Genomic DNA, 8,301 nt, shown 5'->3' with positions numbered 1-8,301 from the left:
TTAAAAATTTTAATATCAAAACACAAGAAAGACTCAAGAACAATTGGAAGACTCACAAGAACAACAAGAACGTGAAGATAGAACACCAAACTTAAAATTTTTAGAAAACCAAAATAAAATTTTCGAAAACTAAAGAAAAATCAACAAGAAAACACCAAACTTAAAGTTTGGCACAAGATTTATTTAAAGAAAAATTATTTTTGAAAAAGTTTTTAAAAAGAAGATAGCCAATTACCAAAAATATAAGCACAACGCTCTAACCAATTGAGCTATAAATTTAATGTGTTTTAATAAGGTATTTAATAAATAAAGATTTTTTTTGAAAACTAATATTTTGAAAAGCACAAGAAAAACAAGAAAAGACACAGAACAAGAAAAGCTAAAGATCAAACAAGGAAAATAAACAAGAACAACTTAAAGATTAAGAAAAACCAATGAACACAAATTCGAAAATTTAAAAGAAAATAAATAAAAAAATGCAATCTATACCAAACTTAAGATATGAAACTAAACTCAAATAGAAAAACTCAATTATCAATTTATAAAATTTTCGAAAAAAATTAAAAAGAGAAAATAAGGATTAAAAAAAAATTCAACCAAAAACAATAATAGAATACTCTAAACCAAAAAGAAAAAATTTTTCCTAATCTAAGCAACAAAATAATCCGTCAGTTGTCCAAACTCGAACAATCCCCGGCAACGGCGCCAAAAACTTGGTGCACAAATTGTGAATCACACTTTTCACAACTCGTACCACTAACCAGCAAGTGCACTGGGTCGTCCAAGTAATACCTTACGTGAGTAAGGGTCGAATCCCACAGAAATTGTTGGCTTGAAGCAATCTATGGTTATCTTGTAACTCTTAGTTAGGATATCAATTATAATTATCAAGTTGAATTACGAAGAATAAAAGAGCAAGAAATAAATACTTGTTATGCAGTAATGGAGAATATGTTGGAGTTTTGGAGATGCTTTGTCTTCTGAATCTCTGCTTTCCTACTGTCATCTTCTTCACGCACGCAAGTTTCCTCCTATGGCAAGCTGTATGTTGGTGGATCACCGTTGTCAATGGCTACCATCCATCCTCTCAGTGAAAATGGTCCAGGTGCGCTGTCACCGCCCAGCTAATCATCTGTCGGTTCTCACTCATGCTGGAATAGGATCCGTTGGTCCTTTTGCGTCTGTCACTATGCCCAACCTTTGTGAGTTTGAAGCTCGTCACAGTCATTCAATCCCTGAATCCTACTCGGAATACCACAGACAAGGTTTAGAATTTCCGGATTCTCAAGAATGCTGCCAATGGATTCTAGCTTATACCACGAAGATTCTGACTAAGGAATCCAAGAGATACTTATTCAATCTAATGTAGAACGGAGGTGGTTGTCAGGCACACGTTCATAGGTTGAGAATGGTGATGAGTGTCACGGATCATCACATTCATCATATTGAAGTGCGAATAAATATCTTAGATAGAAACAAGCGTGTTTGAATGGAAAACAGAAGTAATTGTATTAATTCATCGAGACACAGCAGAGCTCCTCACCCCCAACAATGGAGTTTAGAGACTCATGCCGTCAAGGAGTACAAAGTTCAGATCTAAAATGTCATCCGATACAAAATAATCCTCTAAAAGTTGTTTAAATAGTAAGCTAGTAATCTAGGTTTGCAGAGAATGAGTAAACTATGATAGATAGTGCAAAAATCCACTTCTGGGGCCCACTTGGTGTGTGCTGGGGCTGAGACTTAAGCTTTACACGTGCTTAGGCTGTTTCTGGAGTTAAACGCCAGGTTGTAACCTGTTTTGGGCGTTTAACTCCAACTTGTAACCTGTTTCTGGCGTTTAACGCCAGATTGTAACATGGAACTGGCGTTGAACGCCAGTTTACGTCATCTATCCTTGAGCAAAGTATGGACTATTATATATTGCTGGAAATCCCTGGATGTCTACTTTCCAACGCAATTGGGAGCGCGCCAATTAGACTTCTGTAGCTCCAGAAAATTCATTCCGAGTGCAAAGAGGTCAGAATCCAACAGCATCAGCAGTCCTTTTTCAGCCTGAATCAGATTTTTGCTCAGCTCCCTCAATTTCAGCTAGAAAATACCTGAAATTACAGAAAAACACACAAACTCATAGTAAAGTCCAGAAATATGAATTTTTCCTAGAAACTAATGAAAATATACTAAAAACTAACTAAAACATACTAAAAACTACATGAAATTAACCCCAAAAAGCGTATAAAATATCCGCTCATCAGAAGGCTGGTGTTGTCTTCGACTCTGGTGGTGGTGCATGACTCACCGGTGACCGAGGCAGCAACGGCATCAACTGAAATAGAACAGAATCAGAATCAACAGCAAAAACCTCGGAACAGTTCCGGCTAGCTCCATCAATGGCGACCTGAACCTTTTCTGACGGCGGTTCCTGCGATGGCTTCGTTCACCACCACTCCTCTCTCGCTCCCTTACCTGACAGAAACAACCATGGAGACATGGCGGGATGAGGTTGAACGGCGGCGCTATAGTTCAGTTATGGCGACACGGTGGCAGCTCGCGAGGATGACGACAGCAACCCGCGGCACTGACGGCGACAAGGCTAGTCGCAGGCTTCTCTTCCTCATGCGTCTTTCTCTCTCTTCACCGCGAGCTCCCTCTCTCTCTCTGTTCCTTATTCTTGAAGGTGACAAGGCATGATTGATCTGGCAGCAGCAAGGTGCGATGGCAGTGACCCACCATGATGACGGCGACGAGGCTTGCGGCAGCTTCCTCCGGCGAGCACGAACCACGACAATGATGGCGGCCCAAGCTTTACCGGCGATGCATCTCCCTCTCTCGATCTCTTTCTCTCTGTTTCCCATTTCTTCAATGTGCGTGTGTGTGTGTTTGTTACATTGAGGGAGGGTGAGGCTGCGGCTGTGTGGTGTTGAGGAGGGGGTTAGGGTTCCTGATTGGGAATTTAGGGTTAGGGTTTATGTATGAATTTAGAGATTTTAGGTTAATTAGAGTTTGGTAAATAATTAAATCAAATTAGGTTATATATTGTATAATTTTGAAAGCTAATTTAATCCCTCAAAATTATTTGGAAAATATTATTTAATTATCAATTTGCTAAATGGCCTTTCAATCAAGTATTCTAATTTAAAATTAGAGATAATGTAATTAATTTTCTTTGTTTATAAAAATTTAAATATTAAATTCTAAAATCTCAATTATTTTGATAAAATCATATAAAATTCTTATTATTTTACAACTACTAAAATTTATAATTTAAATATAAAAAATACTCAATAATTGTAAAATCAGATAAAAACCTTAATTTATTTTAAACTCAATTTACCAAAATTTGCTTTAATTATTTTTAATAAAATAAGTTCTGAGATTAAAGTCTTTAATAAATAAATAAACTGAATTTAGCTCGTAATAAGATTTTCTAAGAATCCTAGGTCTTAGAATGAGCAGAGAGTAGAAGAACTTGAGCTGGAGACAAGAAGTTTAAAGAAATTGTTTGAGTGTGATGATTGAATCCAATTGTATTAGTAAACTTGTAGTTTACAATTACTTTTGATGTTTGAATGGTTAATGTAACACCCTAACTACCAAAGTTCACACTTCCGGCTGCGCGACTCTGATAGCTCGGACATTACGACGACACTTATACTACTTAATACTAAAATATGAGCCTGTTTAAAACTTTAAACCACAATACCACTCCCAAAAATACTTTCATTCGATAACGTACCTCCATAAATACCATTCAACTTACAACAACTCATAAAGAGTACATCCATATATATACATAAATATATATAAATAATATTACAAACATAATCCAATACAATTCCTATCCCTCTTACAGATTCGGTTCATCTCATTCCAACCACGGCCCTAGGCCCAAACAATCCAACCACGGCCCTAGGCCCAAACAATCCAACCATCAACCAAATCACCACAATCCAACAGAGTCCCAGTTGTAAACACAGATAAAAGGATGCAAGCACAAACAAACAGTTATTGCAAGTAGAACAATTAGCAATTAGTCACATAGGCAAACCAAGTATAATATGCACACCCAAACAATGTCACATAAATGCATATGATGCATGCCTGTCCCTAGTGGCTGATGATATCATCTGTCGGTTATATAGCCAACCCGACACGTCCTGGTAGCTAACCATGGACAGAAACACCCCTCGCGGAGCAAGTAGGTTTGAGCTACAACCTCATTGCTACTACCCGCTTAACCCAGAGCCAGTGGAACAACCACTACTGCGGCTACTACCCAGGCAGGTGTTTAAAAGCTCAACCTGGAGCGAGTGGAATCACAACTACTACCGCTACTACCCAGGCGTCACAATCTCTGACCTGGAGCAAGTGGGACGAACCACAACCCTTGCTACTACCCAGGTATCTCAAGCATATATTCATTCAGTCCCAACCATGGATCAACATCCATCTTAGCCATCCGGCTTAAATTCATAATTCATAGTCAGCCATACGGCCCATAACTCATTCGGCAATCAGCCATAGATCAATATCATACACAGCCATTCCGGCTCACGGTCCAATCCAGAACCAGCCAATATTCATAATCATACACAGCCACTCCGGCCCATAACAAAACAGCACTTCCTCCATCCAACATCATCAAATTCATAAAACCGGCATTTAAGCCATAAATCACTTTTTCTCAATACCAACCGATTTAACTCATTTCTAAAGCTTTAAAGAATCGGTTCAACAATAAATCATTTATCCAAACCAAATCAATTAAAGCAACCCAGGCTGAATTTCAAAAGTATTCTATCTTTCACATCATCAAAATAATTGACTCCATTCAAACCAATCCTCAACGGATTAAACTCATTTCAAATCTTTAAATAATCAACTTCAAACATCACATTTCACAAGCCACACAACAATTCAGCCAAACCAACATCCATAGTCATTCGAGTCAATCAAATAATACATAAGGCAAATACAATCACCAAATACACAATATCTCACATCAGTACCCATATGTAATAATTCCAATAATAAACTATAGTTTTCGGAAAGCGCCCATACCTCAAAACGCAATTCCATAATTCAAACGCGTCACAGGAACCTCCTTTCTTAAACCGAGATCACCAACAACGCAACCTTGGCTCCAAGCCACTCCCGCGGTAACCACAGCAACACTAATCGCAACACATAATAATAGAAACTCAGTCTCATAGCAATTGATGCCGCAAAGCCTTAGTGTATGAAGCCAGAATAGTAACTAGAGAGCTTTCAAATCGAAAACGCTTACCGAATGAAGAAGGAACAGCTGAACCGGAATAGTGGCGGTCTCTGAACCGGTTCAACGGTAGCCCGGCAGCCACCTCAAGCGGCAGCGACGACAATTTCCGATCACGCCAATTGAAACCAACACGCAGTGACTATGGTATTCTCAGAATTCAAAAAGGACAGAAACCTCAAATAAAAACCCTTACCGGAAGAGTGTTCTTCGGCGGCAGAGTCTCGGCCGCAGAGCCCATGGTTCAACAGCAGAAATACTCTCCTAGTGGCCCCATTGCGCAGCAACTCCAAATCGACAGCAACAGCTCTAGCGGACAGAACGGCGCCAAGGATAACCATTAAACAGTGGCAAAATAAAGCAGAACGGAGCAAGAGCAGCAGCTGTTGCAGGTCCTTACTAGGCACAATGGCGCTAGTCCTAGCCTCATCCTCTTTTTGCAGCGAGCTCCAACGCGGCTCCAGAAGTTCTAACACGGCACGGCGGCGGCGCTTTCCTTCCGACGCGGCTTGACGGCGGAAAGAATGGTGGCAGTCGAAGTGCAACAGCAACGGAGGTCAAGCGCGGCGGCGGCTCCACACGCGACGGTGACAGCGGCGGCTTCACTTTCCTGCGCGCTCTTTCTTCTCCGTTGGTGGCTGTGGGTCACGCTCCCTTCATTTCACAGTTCTGTCTCCGATGCGGCGCAAGGATGATCGGCGACGACGGCCAGATCTCCAGCGACGGCATGAGGATGCACGGCGGTGGCTTCTGCAGCAGCTCCTCGCAAGCGCTCTCCCCCTTCTCCTCCATCAATGGTGACAATGGCAGCACTGGCGGCGAGGCGCGGCGGGGCACGCAGCAGGCTGAGCACGGAGGCGGGGCCCCCTTCGCTCTCCTCCGTTCAACAGTTAGAGATCGCCCCCTCTCTTCTTCTCCCTCAAATTAATTTTTCTGCTTCTGTTTCTTCCCTTTTCATGGAAAGAGAAAAAGGAACCGTGTGTTTTGTGGCTGCTGGGGCATGGGGGAGCAACGGGTTACCGGGTAGGTTTTTCAGGGTTAGTGTTTTTCTTTCAAAAATTAGGGTTAGGGGCATTTTAGTAATTTCGAATAAAAATAGGGATATTATAGTAATTAGAAATAAATTCTAATCCATTAATAATAATGTATAAAAATACTATTTGCTCATCAATTTCATAAATTATTTTCAATAAAATGTCCGAATCCAAAAATTAGAAATAATATACTTAATTTCTCCATTTTCCAAAATAGTAATATCAATATTCTAAAATATTAATTATTTAGTCCAAAATCATATAAAAATCTTTTTTTATTTCACAACTACCAACTATATGATTTAAATATAGAAAATAATCCAATAATTGTAAAATTGGATAATAATCTCAATTTATTTCAAATTCAATAAATCAAAACTTGCTTTAACTTTCTTCAATAGAGAAATTTCCAAAATTAAAGCTACAGAAACACTGAATTTGAAATTAGCTAATGATAGCCCTTTTTCAAAGGTTTTGGGTCTTACAGTTAACATAAACTATTGTCATAAATACCTCTAGTTAAATTTGTTAGTTTGTATTTGACAATTTCGATCACACTTGCATTAAGAATATTATAGTATCGGTTAATAGATTTTTTGTAATCCCTATTAGTAAAAATTTCTTATTATTTTAGACCTGAATAAGTTTAACATACGCCTCGCAAATATAAACAAATCTAAAATACGCCTTACAAAATATGAACAAGAGGATTTAAGAAAAAAAAAAACGCTTTGTGGTTTGAAGATTATTTATCATACTTCACCAAATAATTGTAATTTACTTTCTACTAGTGAATTAAGCATGTCCATTTTAGAACCACGTTAATTTAGGAAAAATTGCTTAAATATTTGTAACATATATACTGCATATGTCTTAGATAAATAAGAACAGATTATTAATTTTCTTTGGTATATATTGCTAAGTCTTTTTTTTTTCTCGTCAAGATTCAAGAGAGAGTTCAAATCTTGAATATATGAAAACATAAAAATAGAATGCAAACAAATAAAAAATGAGCTTTTTTTAAAATAAATTTATTATATAAAATAAAATATAATTCGTAAGACATAATATTTGTATGGCATTATTGCTAAAATAATAAATAAAAATGACATTACTTCATTAAAAAAATTTGAGTTTTTTAAACTAAAATATCTATATAGTGCATAGAAATAGAGAAAAATTGTAATGGGATGAAGCAATTAGTTTGGCGGATGCAGAACTTTCACCCTCAACCCTATCTCTTTTGGCGTTTTTAGTTCTGGCTATTTTGGGGATATTGGTTCAGTGGGTTTTGTAGGGATTTGGATGACGATTAATAATATGTATGTAGTTTGGAGTGGATGTTGGTGAGATTGGAGAAGAAGAGAGAAGTTTTTTGGATTTAGAGAGAGAAGAGAGATTATGCAGAAATAGTGTTGTTATGTTTAAAAAGGCGAGGGAGGCTGAATACGCATGGTTACTAGGCTTAATATATAGCGCGTTTCAAAATTCAATCGATTGGACTATCATACCAATCGATTGGATGCAGAAAAAAACTTAACATTTCAATGGATTGAATGCTCATACCAATCGATTGAATTGGAATATACCATTAGTCACGTACAAACTTCAATCAATTGTATTAAGATACCAATCGATTAAATTTTCATATATCATTCTAGTAGCGTAAGTCAATCGATTGGGTAACATAACCAATCGATTGAATTAACTAAATCCAGATTGCTTTGATGAGTTCAATCGATTGTGTAGTTTAAAAGTCACAATCGATTGCTTTTTGGGCAAACCATACTGCCTTGCAATTTTCAATCGATTGTTTTATGGTAACCTGAATTCCAATCGATTGGTCCTGGAAACCTGAAATCCAATCGATTATTTTGTTAATCCAATCAAGTGATTTTTTAAGAAATACGATTTCACAGCCCTCTACAGATGTAATAGATCAAATATAAAATTTTAATCGATTGAAATTGCCAAAAAGTTATTACGATCAAT

The 8,301-nt window shown here is 37.7% G+C and overlaps 1 long non-coding RNA gene across 1 annotated transcript; it reads right to left on the bottom strand.

Annotated features, from left to right (window-relative positions):
* LOC110265528 lies at positions 5,096-6,192 on the bottom strand. Its single transcript, XR_002351673.1, has 3 exons — positions 5,676-6,192; positions 5,288-5,584; positions 5,096-5,174 (listed from the first exon to the last, which is right to left on the bottom strand). It is a non-coding gene; the product is annotated as an uncharacterized LOC110265528 (long non-coding RNA).

Source organism: Arachis ipaensis, chromosome B08 (assembly GCF_000816755.2).
Source record: "Arachis ipaensis cultivar K30076 chromosome B08, Araip1.1, whole genome shotgun sequence".
NCBI lineage: Eukaryota > Viridiplantae > Streptophyta > Magnoliopsida > Fabales > Fabaceae > Arachis > Arachis ipaensis.
Note: the sequence above shows the minus strand (reverse complement) of the source record. Positions and strands in the feature narration are given on the sequence as shown.